The sequence below is a fragment of the Anarhichas minor genome, unplaced genomic scaffold (assembly GCF_050575085.1).
Source record: "Anarhichas minor isolate MPS153535 unplaced genomic scaffold, ASM5057508v1 ptg000030l, whole genome shotgun sequence".
Classification (NCBI taxonomy): domain Eukaryota; kingdom Metazoa; phylum Chordata; class Actinopteri; order Perciformes; family Anarhichadidae; genus Anarhichas; species Anarhichas minor.
The window spans coordinates 8145917-8161344 of record NW_027466476.1 but is presented as its reverse complement, the minus strand read 5'-3'; positions in this window follow the sequence as shown (position 1 = coordinate 8161344).

Here is a 15428-nt window from a genome sequence, read left to right as displayed (position 1 = left end):
CACCAAACGTTGGAGCAGGCCCTCTGTTTAAACTGAGCTCCATGGAGCTGCCAAACCCACCTCCATCACTTCGGGATTCCTCCTCCTCCTCTCACCTTTTGTCTCTATGAATCTCCTGCTGCTGTCCTGACTCCGAAACGCCGACATCGTTCAACACCTCCACCTGGATATCAGTGTCTCTATTAGGAAAGTATTTGTAAATGTAATTATTATCCTACAATTAATAAATGAAATGCAGGACGACTTTTTTAAATAGGCCACTGAGGTCTTTTTTTGACCTTTTCAGTTGTATCCGCTGTAAATGTTCTCTCTCTCTTTTCTAAACTGTCGGTTATGCAATTGTGGTCGACAATAAATCTTTTTAACTCCTGTCTTTTGTTAAGATTGGCTTTACTTCCTCATTGTTTGCGATCATGTGTTCATATGTCACAAGGATTCAGGCCAGAGGTAGCATATCAACAGTTACTTCTGTAGCCAATGGTCTTTACCACAAAGAAACCTCTTCTAACATCTACGTTAAACTGTGCTCTCACACAGATTATTTCTGGAGAACTGCTACACCTCCTTTGGTAGATTTATGTGTTTGATGTTGTCCTGAATCCAACAACGTTGCATTTCGCCTGCTAAATCAGTCTTTGTCTGCTTAATTAAAATGACCCCTCCTGCATAGATTATAAATCGGTGCATTTGTACTTTCATTTCCATTTGATTATGCTGAATGGATCGTCAATTTACATTTGCAAGGACTTCATCTGGCCCCAGTAGACATGTGGCAAGACTGCAGTGTCTTAGCTGCAGCCAAGCATGTGAATAAATGAGACAGAAGCCGCTGCATGCATCTGTTTCTTCATGTACTCGTCTCCCCTTTTAACATAAGACGTCACTTTATGGTTGAAACAAGACCAACGGATGCTGAAGTGAATGTCATCAGTTGTTCAGGTGTTTAATCATAAAATACAGTATTGTGAATTAAGATTTTGACTTAAAGATGGTGATAGATGAGAAGTCACAGCATCATCAAGGTTGTTACAGTTCATCCTGAGGGGGATATGAATGTTTGTACCATATTTCATAACAAACAGTGACGTTTCACTATTGTAATTGTATAAAAGGATAATCATATAAACCTATGAAGACACTAATCGTTTTTCTTTTTGTTCCTTTGTTGTTGTTTTTCTCCCTTACATGTGAGTGGTGGGAAGAGGCGGGTAATGTTCCTGTGTTGTTAACTGCTTCAATGTGTTGTCTTTTTTCTCTCTGAGAAAGGTATAAATAAGTATAAAGGTATAAACATTTACCTCTGAGCACCAAAATCTATTCAGTTTATCCTTGAGTCCAACAGGACATTTGTGTCAAATTTGAGTAAATTCCCTTTCAGGGAATCCCGAGATATTGCGTTTAAGCAAATGGGACGGACTCCCAGAAAACATAATGCCTTCGTCCACGGTTATTGCTGGCACGGTGGAGTGAAAAGGAAAGTCGGGGAATGACCCAAATTATTAAGATTCATCATCTATACTAAATTGTGTGTGTTTAAACTCCATCTGCTGATGCAGATTGTGTGATAGGGTACCATCAAAGCTCAAGAACAAGCGAAGGGGCCCTCAAGCTGAAACTTTCTTGACAGATGTACTTTGTATTAAATCAACCTCATCTGGTTTAAGAAAACAATAATCTGAATATCAGTTGAGTCACATCTTTTATAGTCGCGCTAAAGAGCCACCTCCCTAAATGCTTGTCCTCAGTTTCTCTTCATAGATTGATTGAGTGTTGCAGCAGCAGTCATTATTATCCCCCATTAACCTACATTTAAGAGCAAACAGATAAACTAGCACTTACACATTAAACTGACAAATCTGCTGAGGTGTAGATCAATGAATGAAGTTGGAATATAGGTCTGTTCCAACATCAGATTGAAAGATGTACACTTTTTGTGGAAAACCTTCTGAGAACAGCGGAGGTTATAGCAGCAGATGAACGGCCAGAGTTCTAGAACGATGTGTTCACATATGGGTGTTATCTTAGTAGGTCTATATGCAGATAAACATTTTATAGTACCGTGCTTCTTCACTCACAGTCAGTGGACTTTTTAATTTACTGTTTTGTGTGGAGAGTGTAGTGTTTTATCATTTTTGCTTCTGTTTAATTTCTAAATAATGAGTATGCACGTAATGGTTTTGTGCTTCATTACAAGCTGTTGTCTTTTAATGAGAATTCACAGTGTTTGTGTGTGTGTGTGTGGGTGTGTATGAAAGGAGGGGGTGGAGGTCGTCTACTACATGCGTGTGGCTGTTCTCTCCCAGCTGGAAGCATCTGCAAATGCATCAGGACAACAGAGGTTGTGCTCAGACTACAGACAGACAGACACTGACTGAAGACGAATTGGCTGATTGCAAAGCAACACAGAAAAAAATCCTTGGACACGTGCAGAGTAAGTATCAATACTCTCAATGGTCCTTCAATGGAGTGGATGAAAATGTGTTGCAACATGAACATCTTGTGAATCTTGTCTTATATTTGGTCCGAAGTGCTTTTTTTTGACTGCTTGTACCTTTACACTGATTATTCAGTGTAGTGTGTTGTGTTTATTCAGCTGTTAATATTTCTCGTTTTCATATCATATGCAAATTAGGCTCTCATCTAGTTTCTGAGGGCACCATACAGTATTGTTTTTGCACAGCATGCACTAAACCAGCATAGAAACCAGCACTGAATGTGTATTTCTCTTGTTTATCTGTTGAATGCATGCAAGCAGTTTACTTTGCTAAATTCATCTGGTAGTTGTAGTAAGGATGATGATCAGGATGATGATAAAAGAGAGTGCAAACCAACAATGCTTGTATTGTTTCCAAATGCTTTTTCTGGGCACACATTGGCGATAAAACTAACCAAAGAAAATAATTACATGCTATACAAGATGGAGTAATTCAAATCATAGGTTGTGTACTATTAGCAAATACAAATAACAGTATAAATGACCAAATAACATATCTTTTGGTGAATACATGCAGCAGTGCCACATTTAATGCAACTTATTACCAGGAAAAGCAATTTAGACAACATTACCTTTTGTCAATGTTGCTCTGAAAACAAGCCAAAATCAAAAGCAAATGCTTCAATGAATTGTTTTTATGTCACTTAAGCTCCACATTGAAAGCAAACTATGAACGGAGATCTGATTTTAAATAATTACAAATAGAAGAATTTCAGCTTTATAGTTGAAAAATACTCTAATGCAGGCAAAATGAAATGTAATCACTGCCCCACAATCATTTCGGGTGCTGGGGATGAGGTTTAGATTATAGATTATAACTCCAGATTATCGACCACTTGATCTGAAGTGATGCATTCAGCTCATTCACTGCAGCTATAGCTCATTTTAGTCCCGTTTACAGGCAACTACTTCCTTATAAGTACCTGCCAGACTTTAATTTTTTTCTATTATTTCTGCATTATTTGAGGAGTAAAACGACATTTGGAGAAATGCAACAATGTGCTACATAAAGTTAAGTTTTGTCACCTGATCTGTATAGTATCACACATACAAATGTGGGTTGCATACTAATTCAACATCTCCACTCATTGTTTTATTTAATTTAGAGATTAAGTAAATATATAATATTATGCCTTTGACACTCTGTATTAAAAGAAAGAGCGTAAGAGTCAGTGTGTGGGCTAAAAACACAATAATGACATGCTAAACTGTGTAAATGATCTGTTATGAGACAAACAAACACACACCCACAGGCATTATGTGAGTTTAACCAGCCGCTGAACCAATTTAAGTGATTCATTGATGTGTTTAGTTCAACAGTGATGACTAATGTACTAGTGTCTGAAATCAAGGTTTTTTGTTTTTTGTTTGTTTCGTTTTCATTTGTTCACTGGTGGGATTTACACATTATCACATCCTTTGATTTATTTTGTTCTCTAAAAGCAGCAGGGCCAGGGGACAATTATAAAATAAAAGGTGATATTTGTTTTTCTAAACCTTATATTGATAATATGATGCTTTCGTTGGTACGATTGTAATAATTTAAGTAATAATAATTAAGTTTTATATTAGTATGACCAGCAGATTTCCACACAATAAGTATGTTTCTATCCACGTCAATGCCAGAGTGAGAAAAAAAGTTGAAATAACAAAAACAAAACATCAGATAGAAACAGTAACTTTCCTCAAATTAAATCAGGAGGCAAAAATAAATGCAGAATTGTCATCGTGTCTTCAACATTGTTTCCAACCGATTGAGATTTAGCTGGCACTCTTGTAATCATGCCATCTTGTCCATCTTGCCCTCTTCTTCCGCAATAATTTAGCGCCACTATACTGGAGATTTAGCGCCAACAGCTGCTTATCTACTCCTTATATTTGCACATAGGGGATCAGAAGACACATTCATCTGCATTTTCTTTTTAAAAATGCGGCTACAACCTTCAGACAAAGGTTGTCTGTAAACCTTTTGATGATACAGTTTTTGCGAAACCTGCTAAAGTGATCAATTTGATACAAAACATATCTTTATGTTTCTCTCTGGTCTCTCTGTGCAGCGTTCACATTCTTGCAAAGCACACCGAACCCGTTAACCACACATTCAGCTTTAACCCTTTAATCACGAATGAGCCTCTTGAGATCAAAATGTGTCTTCGGCATGTTTCCCGTCAATATCTCCTAATATTTACTTGTGCAAATTCAGCATTGCATTCACAAAAATTGTGGCACGCTCAAACAATAAAGGATCAGCCCTTACATGGCCTTATTGAGGATCATGAAAGCCTATGTGATCAGACGGGTATCTTTCCTTGCAGAGGACCAATAACTGATCTTCATAGTACAAAGCTCCGCAGCCTCTTTTCATGTCACTTTCATTGAGTGGAGGGCCACAGTGGGAGCTCTATAATGTGGCTGGGCCCATTCAAGGGACTAAATAGGACAAAGCTGTGCTTGCTGCGGTACCACAGACTCACAAACAAAATAGGAATGAAGCAAAGCGAAAAAAGGGAGGGGAGGGCATTAAGAGCACGAGGGAGAGTGATGTTGAATTCACCTGCTGAATACATTTGCTAGAAACTGATCAAAAGTGAATCTATGCATGCGGTGGTTGAAATGACAGCTGTTGTGGTGAAGGTGCAGTGAGAGTTTATGAGAAAAATGAAGGATGAAGTCATATTGTATCACTGAAGAATATCTCTGAGACATTTTCACATATTTTTCTATCCTTCTGCGCACCTAAAATCACAAGGTTGACATTTGGGTAAATATACAACCAAAAGCTTTTTACTGTTGGGACTCAATCTTGGTCGGGTTGCAAACTGTTTTAATCTGCTAATCCATTTTAAATTGACATGTCGACTTTTCTTTTTCAGATTGATACTAATATTTGTTTCCTTTGCAGTTCTGAATGTCATAAGCACGTTGTTTTTTACAACTAACAATACACTTTGGGATCATTTGAGCTTGTTTTGTCAACACCGGGTCAAAACAACCTGGTCTCTCTTGAGAATGAGACCCCATGTCTCAATTCTCATTTTGGTCTCAATGACATGCCTGCATAAATAAAAGTCAAATAAAACAAAAACACATATTTTATTTTGGGTAAATAGCCCAACAAAAATACAAGCAATAACTCTAACTCTGAGTCAAAACGACCCAAGTAAACCCAGTATGCATTGGTGTTATATGTTGACCCAGTAATCTTAAAATTAATTTGACCAAAATATTTTTAAATGCTTCACAACAGAAGTATTTATGTTGAGCTTACCAGGATGTGGGGCTTTAAATACCACAGAGTTAAATGATATAAATGCTGTAGAGCGGATGAACAAGACTATACCATCAAAACAACATGACATGTACTTTCCAACTTGCTGAAACTGTGCGTTTTGCTTCTCTACCTCCTTGTCTGAAACTTAACCATATGCATGTTCATTACCTTGTGCATGTAACTACATGTTATAGACATACTACAGGTGCTTTGGGGTTCATTTTTAGCCTGTCAGTTACCTGAGTAAGTCTGCATCAAATTCCATGACGACAAGGGTTGAAATTGACCACATTTCCAACACAAACTCTTTTATGTGTGCACATTTTCAGCTGACACCATGGATGAAGCTGTGTGGTGGTTTCCTCAGGGAGCTCTGCAGTAGGATGCATGTCTCTGTCTCCATTTGGACGCTTCCACAGATGACTTCCCACCTCTGCCTACTCATCCTGTCCAGCTTGGCGGTCTCATCCGAACTGAGTGAGTCCATGAACTTTTTTTCATTGTAGGTTAGTCCAACCACTAGATGTTTGCTGTCCCTTAACATCATGCGTGGTGTCGACAGAATGATTCGTGGTCATCTGATTGTCTCTAACGTTCATGTTCTTGCTCATACTGCAGGTTTGGAGGATGTTTTCTTCAGTCCCCAGGACCAGACAGTCAGAGAAGGAGAGGGAGTTTTCTTCCAGTGTGTGTCAGGGGAAAGTTCACCTCCTGCGAGCATCACCTGGCTCAAAGATGGAACACTGGTCACAAGAGGTAGACACATTCAGGTGAGCTCCGAATGACCTCCTGCTCTCTGTCTCCTACAACACTCGGAGGGATCAGATAGTGCTAAAGACTTTTACTTAAGACTTAATTTGTAGAGCAACCTATTTTGTAAAGGTACATTTGAAAACACAGCAGAACACTAAGAGTGGTTATATCATCTTCACAAATTAACACAATTTTTATGATTTTTGAAGCCTAAATGCAATCATCAGAAGAAAAACACTTACATTAGATCATAAACGAAACACACCACAGTAACATGAGCTTTAGTGTCTCCAGGATTAGGGCGTCTTTATTACTTAATTAATTAGGTGTTTGATTACTCTTGAGTGTTTCAAACATAAACCAACGCTCCCTGACACTGCAGTTCTTTTTGGTGGCTGGGAATAGTCAAAGTAAAGCAAAGTGAGAGAGGCAGCTCGAATGATGAAACCCCTTGTGCCTGTAGAGCTTGCACCCTAAACAAGACACTGACTGAAATGTGTCAAGAATCCACAAGCCTCAGATAGCCTCTGAAAAACCTCATTAGAGGGCAAAGCCTGTGTGAAATACAGCACAAACTCCACTTGTCTCATCTTTTGTTTAATCAGGGCACAAAGAATTATGCAAATTGGAATATTATTGTACTTTTCGACCGAGATATATCATACGGCATGCTTTAAACTTAAAGTGGTTGTTGTTGTTGCTCAGGGTGAGTATGGAGGTGGTAACCAGAAGAAGACCTCAGGTACTCTGCATCTTTTCCACGTAACATTAGAGGACGACGGGATGTACGTATGTGTCACACACAGTCCTTCACTGAACATCAGCAAGAAAAGCAGCCCAGCCAAACTCACTGTGCAGGGTGAGTGCATGTACATCTTTTTGTTTTCCCTTTTACATTTGTCAGTTCATACCAGCAAATCACTTTGTTTCTGATTCATCAAATCAATGGAATCAAGAGAAATGATCCATTCCAAATTTAAGGACTTATATTCTGCATGTTTTTTAAGAGTCAGCACTCCATTAAAGGTCTCATTTGAATTGTACTTTCTGCAGCAGGGTTAATATCTTGAAGCGGTGTCACTCTACCTTGCAGGTGTCCCTAGAAGGCTGCAGATCATCCAGGGCCCTGACAACATCACTGTTGCTATGGGAACAGAGGTCTCCATGCACTGTGCCGTCCGTGGCTTCCCTGTTCCCATGGTGCACTGGTTCAAAGACGGCTACCTCCTGTCGAACCGCTCGTCCTCGTTCGGCCTCCAGAACAATGGACAGCTGCTCACATTCAGGTCCAACACTGCATGGGACAAGAGGAATATTAATTCTTTATTGTCAAATTGTAATGATGATACGAGAACTATGCACTGTAAAGAAAATGATGTAACAAGTTGTGATCCACGCTGTCTGGAGCTTTTATACTGCCAGATTGAATTTAAATGATAATTTCTGTCCGTCTTCACCAGGAACGTGACTAGGGAGGATGAGGGCTTGTATCACTGTGAGGCATCCAACCAGAGAGAGTCCATCAAGTCCCAGCCAGCCTCCCTACTTCCAGCCGGTACTGTGTGCCAACGTCTACAGTAAACTAAACCGTTTAACGTCTTTGATTCAGACTTTAATTGATGATTTTATGCTAAAATAGCATTTGTATTGTATTTGTGACTTTTTTATATGTACATTATGTGCAATATGCAAATTATGTAGCAAAAATAAAACTTTAGGTAGTAGTGGGAAGTAGTTAATATCAAATAACAGTTTGCAACAATCTCTTTGTCAAATAGGGAAAGAAACACAAACTGAATCACAGATAGTACCTTAAATGAATGAGATTGATTTGGGGGCTTTAATAGCATAGTCATCTCAGGATTTTCTTTATTACTTTTACTCACAAAATATGAATCTTGATGCTTGTGGTTCGATAGTGAAACTGTGAAAAGTACATACTCAGTCGAATCGTGACTCGTGTTTCCAGAAATGGACTGGAGTTTCATCCAGCAGCCCATCAACCTGACGGTGAAGAGCGGAGAAAATGTTACAGTCACCTGCAGGCCTCCATACAGCCGACCAGCAGCTCAGGTGTCCTGGTTCAAAAACAACCGACTTCTCGCCCCCACAGCTCACGGGACGGTGCTGCCCAGTGGAGACCTCTTCTTCCACAGGTTTGTGTGCATGTATGCATGTTTAAACTTTAAAGACATGCCGTGTGTGCAGTTTAGTTTGTGAGTGCATGTGTTTGTCATTTTTCATTTGTGTGCATTGTAGACAATATACTACATTACTGCTAATAAAGCTAATAATATATAACATTAGCGTTTCTACAAGTGCGTGTCTTGACTTTTTTCTCTGCAGTGTACAGGAGTACGACAATGGGAGCTACTTCTGCAGGGCCTCCAACATCCACCTTCAAAGATTTATCACTTCCAGAAGAGCAACTCTGACTGTGCTGGGTATGACATCACGATATACCCACAATACTGCCTCACTGGTTACGCTTCAAACTGTTGCTTCATCTACACGTATAACAACGGTCATTGTTTTCTTCTCTTCCTGGAAGCCCCTCCATCAGTGAAACTGTGGCCCCAGGTTGTGACGGTGTCTGTGGGTGCTCGGGTGGTGCTGGAGTGTCAGGTGTCCGGTAACCCTTCACCCTCCATTAGCTGGATGAAGAGAGGCCACTCCAAGCAGACTGGAGGCAAGATCGTTTTGGGGTACGCTAATATGTTGTGGCTTTATTTAAAAGGAAAGACGGTTGATGATATTTTCTGTCTTGTAACCCTGTTTGCTCATCAGTGGTGGAAGAAGTACTCTTTCTTTACATAAGTAAAAGTAACAATACCAATGTAAAGGTACTCTGTTACAAGTAAACGAAAAATGACATAGTATTACAGTATTACTAGTAAAATGTACTTTGAGGGGCAGTGTGTAGGATTTGGCATAGCAGTGAGGTTGCAGAATGCAACCAACTGAAACCGATGTGAAAAGGTGAAGAGCCAGTTTTAGTTTGTCTGTTCTGGGCTACCGTAGAAACATGGCAGCCGGCTCCATGAAGATGAGAAGCGTAGATTAAAATGGCTCATTCTAAGGTAGCGAAAACACAACGATTCTTATTTTCAAGTGATTATAACCTAAAGAAAACAAATCTAATAATATAATTTTTCCTTCCTGTCAATAAATCCTCCTAAATACTCAATACTGTTTCTTTATAAGTATTAAAAGTTAAATTATTGACTCGCAAAATGGTCCCTTTCAGGGTGTTAGATTGTTCAGCTTTCAAGGTCCCAAAAGATGACAAATATTTTTTTAACTTATTCAGACAAGATAATAAATTGTTCACAAGTTATTATTGTGTGCTACACGATTAAAAACGTTTTATTGTGGTGTTGTTCTTTTAAGTGCATATCTACACAATACCAGATTTTCCTCTGAGACGTAGTGGAGCATAAGTACTTAAGAGTACCTCAAAACTACTTGAGTACAATACTTACTTTAAACCATGGTTGCTCACCAGCAAAACTACACAAAGTACTGTGACAGCTGTGTTATGACCATGTTCGTCTCTCTCATACAGATTGAGAAATGCCACTCTCTACATCCAGTCAGCCCGGAGCTATGATGAGGGAGTGTATGTGTGTGAGGCCTCCAACGCTCTGGGCCACAGCCGCAACACAGCAATGCTGAGAGTTGCTGGTAATTTGTAACACAAACTAATGTTAACACTTTAAGTGTGAGGAATATGCACTGTTTAAGGCTCATTGCTGCTCAGTACAGTATGTATGCAAATACAAACTAGGAGTGCAGACCACATGGATTGAACCATGATATGATGAAAGATGCTGTACACCAATCTAGAATTGTACCTTCAATAATCATTATTCCATATCCCAAAGACAATTGGGATATAGCATAATCTTACTGGTTTTTCAATAGGAATGTGGAGCGGTGTCTTATTTGGATTATACGATATTGGACCTCACAATCTCTTTAAAACGAATGTGACATGTACAAAAGTACATTTTGTCCACGAAACAAAGATCTAGTTGCACAAAATTGTATTTCCTTGCAAAAAAATGCTTGACACGTGTCACAAAAGTGTATTATATTCCACAAATTGGTACAATAATGATAATGTAATTATATTAAAATGATGTTAATTGCATTTTCCTCATCTTATGGCGCATAAAGCAGTACGTGAGGGTGCCTGTTTTGCCTAAAATGCATAATATGACTACATGTTTCTCTTTCCTCGTCCCAGTGAGTCCCATCATAGTGACCTTCGTAGGTCAGGTGAGCTGCAGGATCGGGGCTTCAGCGGTCTTGCCCTGCAGGGCTGTAGGTATTCTGCCCATCACCTATACCTGGACCAGGGGCAGAGAAGAGAGACAGTCCCCCATCAGCCTCACCGAAGACAGACACATTGATGGTGAGTCCAAAGTGTCACTGGAGCTGTTTTATTTTCATCAGGTTCTCATTGGAAGTTGTTATCAGCAGCAAAAAAATGTACTTTAATCTACGGATACCATAACCGGATGTGATTTATGACTTGTTATCTTATGGTCCGTGCAGAAAATGGAAGTCTTCACATTTCCAGTGTGCAGTATTCTGATGTAGGGGAATATTACTGTACTGCTGAGAATCGAGCAGGACGACATCAGAGACGCAGCATGCTCGCTGTTACAGGTATGTCGATATCTGCTCATCATAAAACCTGTTATTTCTCCATCATCGGCAGAGTGACAAATACCTAACATTATTAAAAATATACATGCAAATGTTGTCTTATTATCACAGTATATTCAGAGAGAGAGAGAGAGAGAGAGAGAAGAGAGAGAGAGAGAGAAGAGTGTGTGTGTGTGTGTGTGTGTGTGTATGTGTGTGTGTGTGTGTGTGTGTGTGTGTGTGTGTGTGTGTGTGCTGTCTTTACATGGGGATTTGTTTACATTTACTGTGAGGCAAACAACTTAAAGTACATTGTAATACTACAAGCTGCTTCCTTGAACCCATATACAATCTTGCTGATTGTCTTTCATGCTGTCCTCTGTCCTAAGCTGAACATCGTCCAGCTGATAGAGGCAAGCAGACAAGACTGGTTTTGTCTGCTGTGAGTAAACCTCTGCTGTGGCTTATGTGGTGACACTGTTTGGCTCTCAGATCAACATGGTTTCTGTCCAGAAGCTGTAAATGATTATTTAATGTCTTTTCTCTTTACAACGTTACATGTGGTGACTTTTCATTGTCAATGGCTGACGTCGCTGCTCTGATATTTGTGGCATATAACCTGCCTTTTACTTGTTTTGTGGCTTAGTTCATTTCTGATTGTGTCAAACGCTACACCTGTCCTGGAACTAAGAGTCTTTCATATTTTCTAGAGCACCATCACGAGCAAAGACTTGCCTGCTTCCCAATCCAGAGACTCTTTGGCTGAGCAACACCTTGGGACAACACACCATCCACATGTACAGACACAGCATGAGGAGGCCACGTGTATGTAGTTCAAGAAAAACTTCTATAGGTTATGATAACTTTGTACTCATCAAAGTAAGTGCTGAGATATTGTAACCATATCAAGAAAATAGGAACAACAGCGAACAGTCAGGTTGAAAAGAAGCCTTCATGTTATTCATATTTATCTTAAAGCAAAAACAAAGGCAAACGATAGAATTGCAACCCAAATTGTCTCGGTCCTACGTCCTAAGCCAGGTGACGGTTGTGTGACTGATGGAGACAAAAGAAGGCATCTGTCAAGCCAACACTAACCTGCTGCATTCACAACGAATCAGGCAGACGGGAAACCTTATATCATGTTAGTTGAAGAGAGCAGGGTGGTGAAATAAGGTTAGACCGGCAAGCAATGTCGGCCAACGCTTTTGCTGTCCTTAGCGACAGAGTTTATAACTGGGACGTTACGATAACTCCCTCACTCAAGGAGAAAGTTGTTTAAGTTTGCAATAGAATATTAACAGAAAGCTGCATTTTATAGCTACATGCATTACTAGAATAATTAATTGCCCCATTGGATCAGTTTTTAGCAATGTTGCTGTGCGATTGAACCATTACATTGGTGAGTTTGATGCTAACCAACAGAACTGATGTTTGGAGTTACAGAATCAAAACATATTTTACTTTTTTCTCTCCATTTCCAGGCTCCTTATCACACTGTGATGCTACAACAAACAGAGCCACCACACTGTCTACATTTTCAAGAGGAGCAGTGGCTGAGCTCAAGATGCCTACGCTACGATCACTCGGCCATCTTTTAAAGCACCGCCTGAATCAGCCAACGACCAATCCAACCCAGCCGTTAGTCACACAGATGCAGCCTCCAATGTTGCCACCTCCTCCACATCCAAACTTCCAGTCAGTAGATCTCCACTCCCAACCGCCATTGACTAGTGATCCTCTTTTGATTTCAAATAGTGAGCCACCAGTAACACACAGTCAGACATCAGTAGTCACTAGGGGAGTTTTGAGTACAACCCTTCAGGATATACTCACTGAAAGTCAATCCCATTTGACATTAACATCATCACGTACACAATTTCAGCTTAAAGTCAGTGACGGATTGTTGGTAGAGCCTGATTCTCAGGGCTCTAATATCCGTGCTGTGTCTCTAGCCAGTCGACTCATAGAGCCCTTCACTGAGACGTCAAGCGCTCCAATGGATAGACCCTTTGGCTTTCTTAAGTTGGATTTGTATTCGCCGACTCCAACACAGAGTCTAGCAACCCAAACTAAGACGAGCCAGTCTAGTTCAATCACCCAGTCGTCTGCTTTTCAAGCTGAACTGCACCAAACTCAAACTCACCAGCTGGTTACAAAAAGTACAATTTACCAATCCGTCCGTGAGCCAACCTCAACCCAGATTTCTCAGACCAAATTCGATCACCAAGGTCAACGTCTACACCTGGACACACACCTGCAGCCTTCACCAACTCTCTCACAAATATCTCAATCTGATCCTAAACAGACGTTCACTCAAAGTCTTCTTCCGAAGTTCCATCTTGAGCTATCGACAAACCCACATCATCTGCCTTCCACACAACTTCCACCGTCTTTAGTTACAAAGCCTCAACGATCCCAAATTTACAGTGAACCTTCGCCCGCCCTACCTAAACCAGCTAAAACCATGTCTACACTTCCTCGATCATCTCCAACACAACATCCACTGCTCCACTCACAAGCTTATCTACCTCAGACAGAAACCTTTCCACCCCAGAACAGAAACCCTCTTAACATCCAGCCTTCAATCTCAACCGCCCATCAGACCTCCGATCCTTCAACGCTGGGCCCTGACATTCCTGTTGTCCATCAGGTCAATATGTTTGATAAGGTACAGCTAAATACTAGCCAGAAAGGTGACCCAGGTCAGGAAGCTAAATCAGCCAATGACACGGAGCTTACAGAGTGGCTGAAGAGGAACACCTCCCAATCACCTATGACCAGCAATGATCAAAGGTAGGTCAAAATATGATATGGTGGAGTGATAGATATTGTGAAGAAGAAAAAACTGAAATATTTCAGTTAAGTTTTGTGTTCCACACAGAGTAACGCAGCAGTCTCCGTCATGGTTGCCCGTGCTGGAGAAACATGACATTCCCATTGTGGTGGGAGTGGGTGTATCTCTGGCCTTCATCTTCATCACTGTTACCTTCTATTCAGTGGTCCAGAAGAACGAATCTGCACCAACAAGCCGAGCAGGTCAGAGATCCTCAGCCACATCAAATGTCAGCACACCTATTTCACATTCTGAACATGGTAAACTTCGGAAAAAAAAAATCATTACTCTTCAAGGAATAGTTTAACATTTTGGGTAATATGCTTTTTCGCTTTAGGGCGGAGAGTTAGATAAGAAGATTGATACCACTCTCATGTCTGATTGTAGAAAGAAGAGCCTCACCTATTTTAGACATCAAAGTCTGTTTACAGCTTTTGGGGAATACTACTGCAGTTGTGAATTTGTATAAAGACTTTTGCAGGCGGCAACCTCCGATTCTGAAAAGTTAAGCCAATTCGGAAGTTCCTTAAACGTGCATTCTCTCTACTGGCCATCGGCTTTCTGTCCATAGTAAGTCTAACAATTTGTGTGCCAAGCTATGAGCTGCTTATATGTAATAGACAAGTATTAGAGTGGTGTCAATCTTCTCTCCACCGGAAAGCGAATAAAGCATATTTACCAAAATGTCAAACTATTGATTTAAAATTAAAATTTCCTTGACAGCTCAGTGGAACGTAGACATTCCCATACGACAAACTGAATGTCGAGCTGCAGGACGTACGTATGAAAACAGGTAAATACACTAATACAGGACAAAGAAATGCATGACACAAGGTCTCGCAAAATATCTTTCTGTCTCTTTGTAAAAGATGCAGGAACCTAGAGTGTTTTGTGTCTTGCACAGAGCTTTTGAAGACGATGATTGCATGGCAGTGATTGAGCAGAGCCCCAACACATCAGACACCCAAGCCCGACCTCCAGGGCCGAGCCTGGTCACGGTGCAGATGGAGCCTACATTTGAGGATCTTCAGGAGGACACACAGCTGGCTCTGGACAATCATTTAGTCACCGTAGAGACTTATCCTGAGCCCATTCTTGACACAAAGGTTTGATTACACAGAAACACATTTTAAGAGGATTGTCGGTCCTCAGGGCATGAACAGATTGAACAAACAAGGCAACCCGGTTGTAGCGCAGAAGAGCAAATCTGATAAATTTCCTCAAGCGATGTCACTTGAGTCAACAAAATCTGGAAGTTAGAATGACTCAAGTTTACCAGACCTATTTAGTCCACTTGCCATCTCTGCATGAGGTTAGCGGCTCAGGGCTACATTTGCCGTTACTATAGCACATCCAAATCTCCATCCAACCTGTAAGCAGTGAAGTTGCATCGTGGGTAATGTAGGCGCTAGATAAGGAAA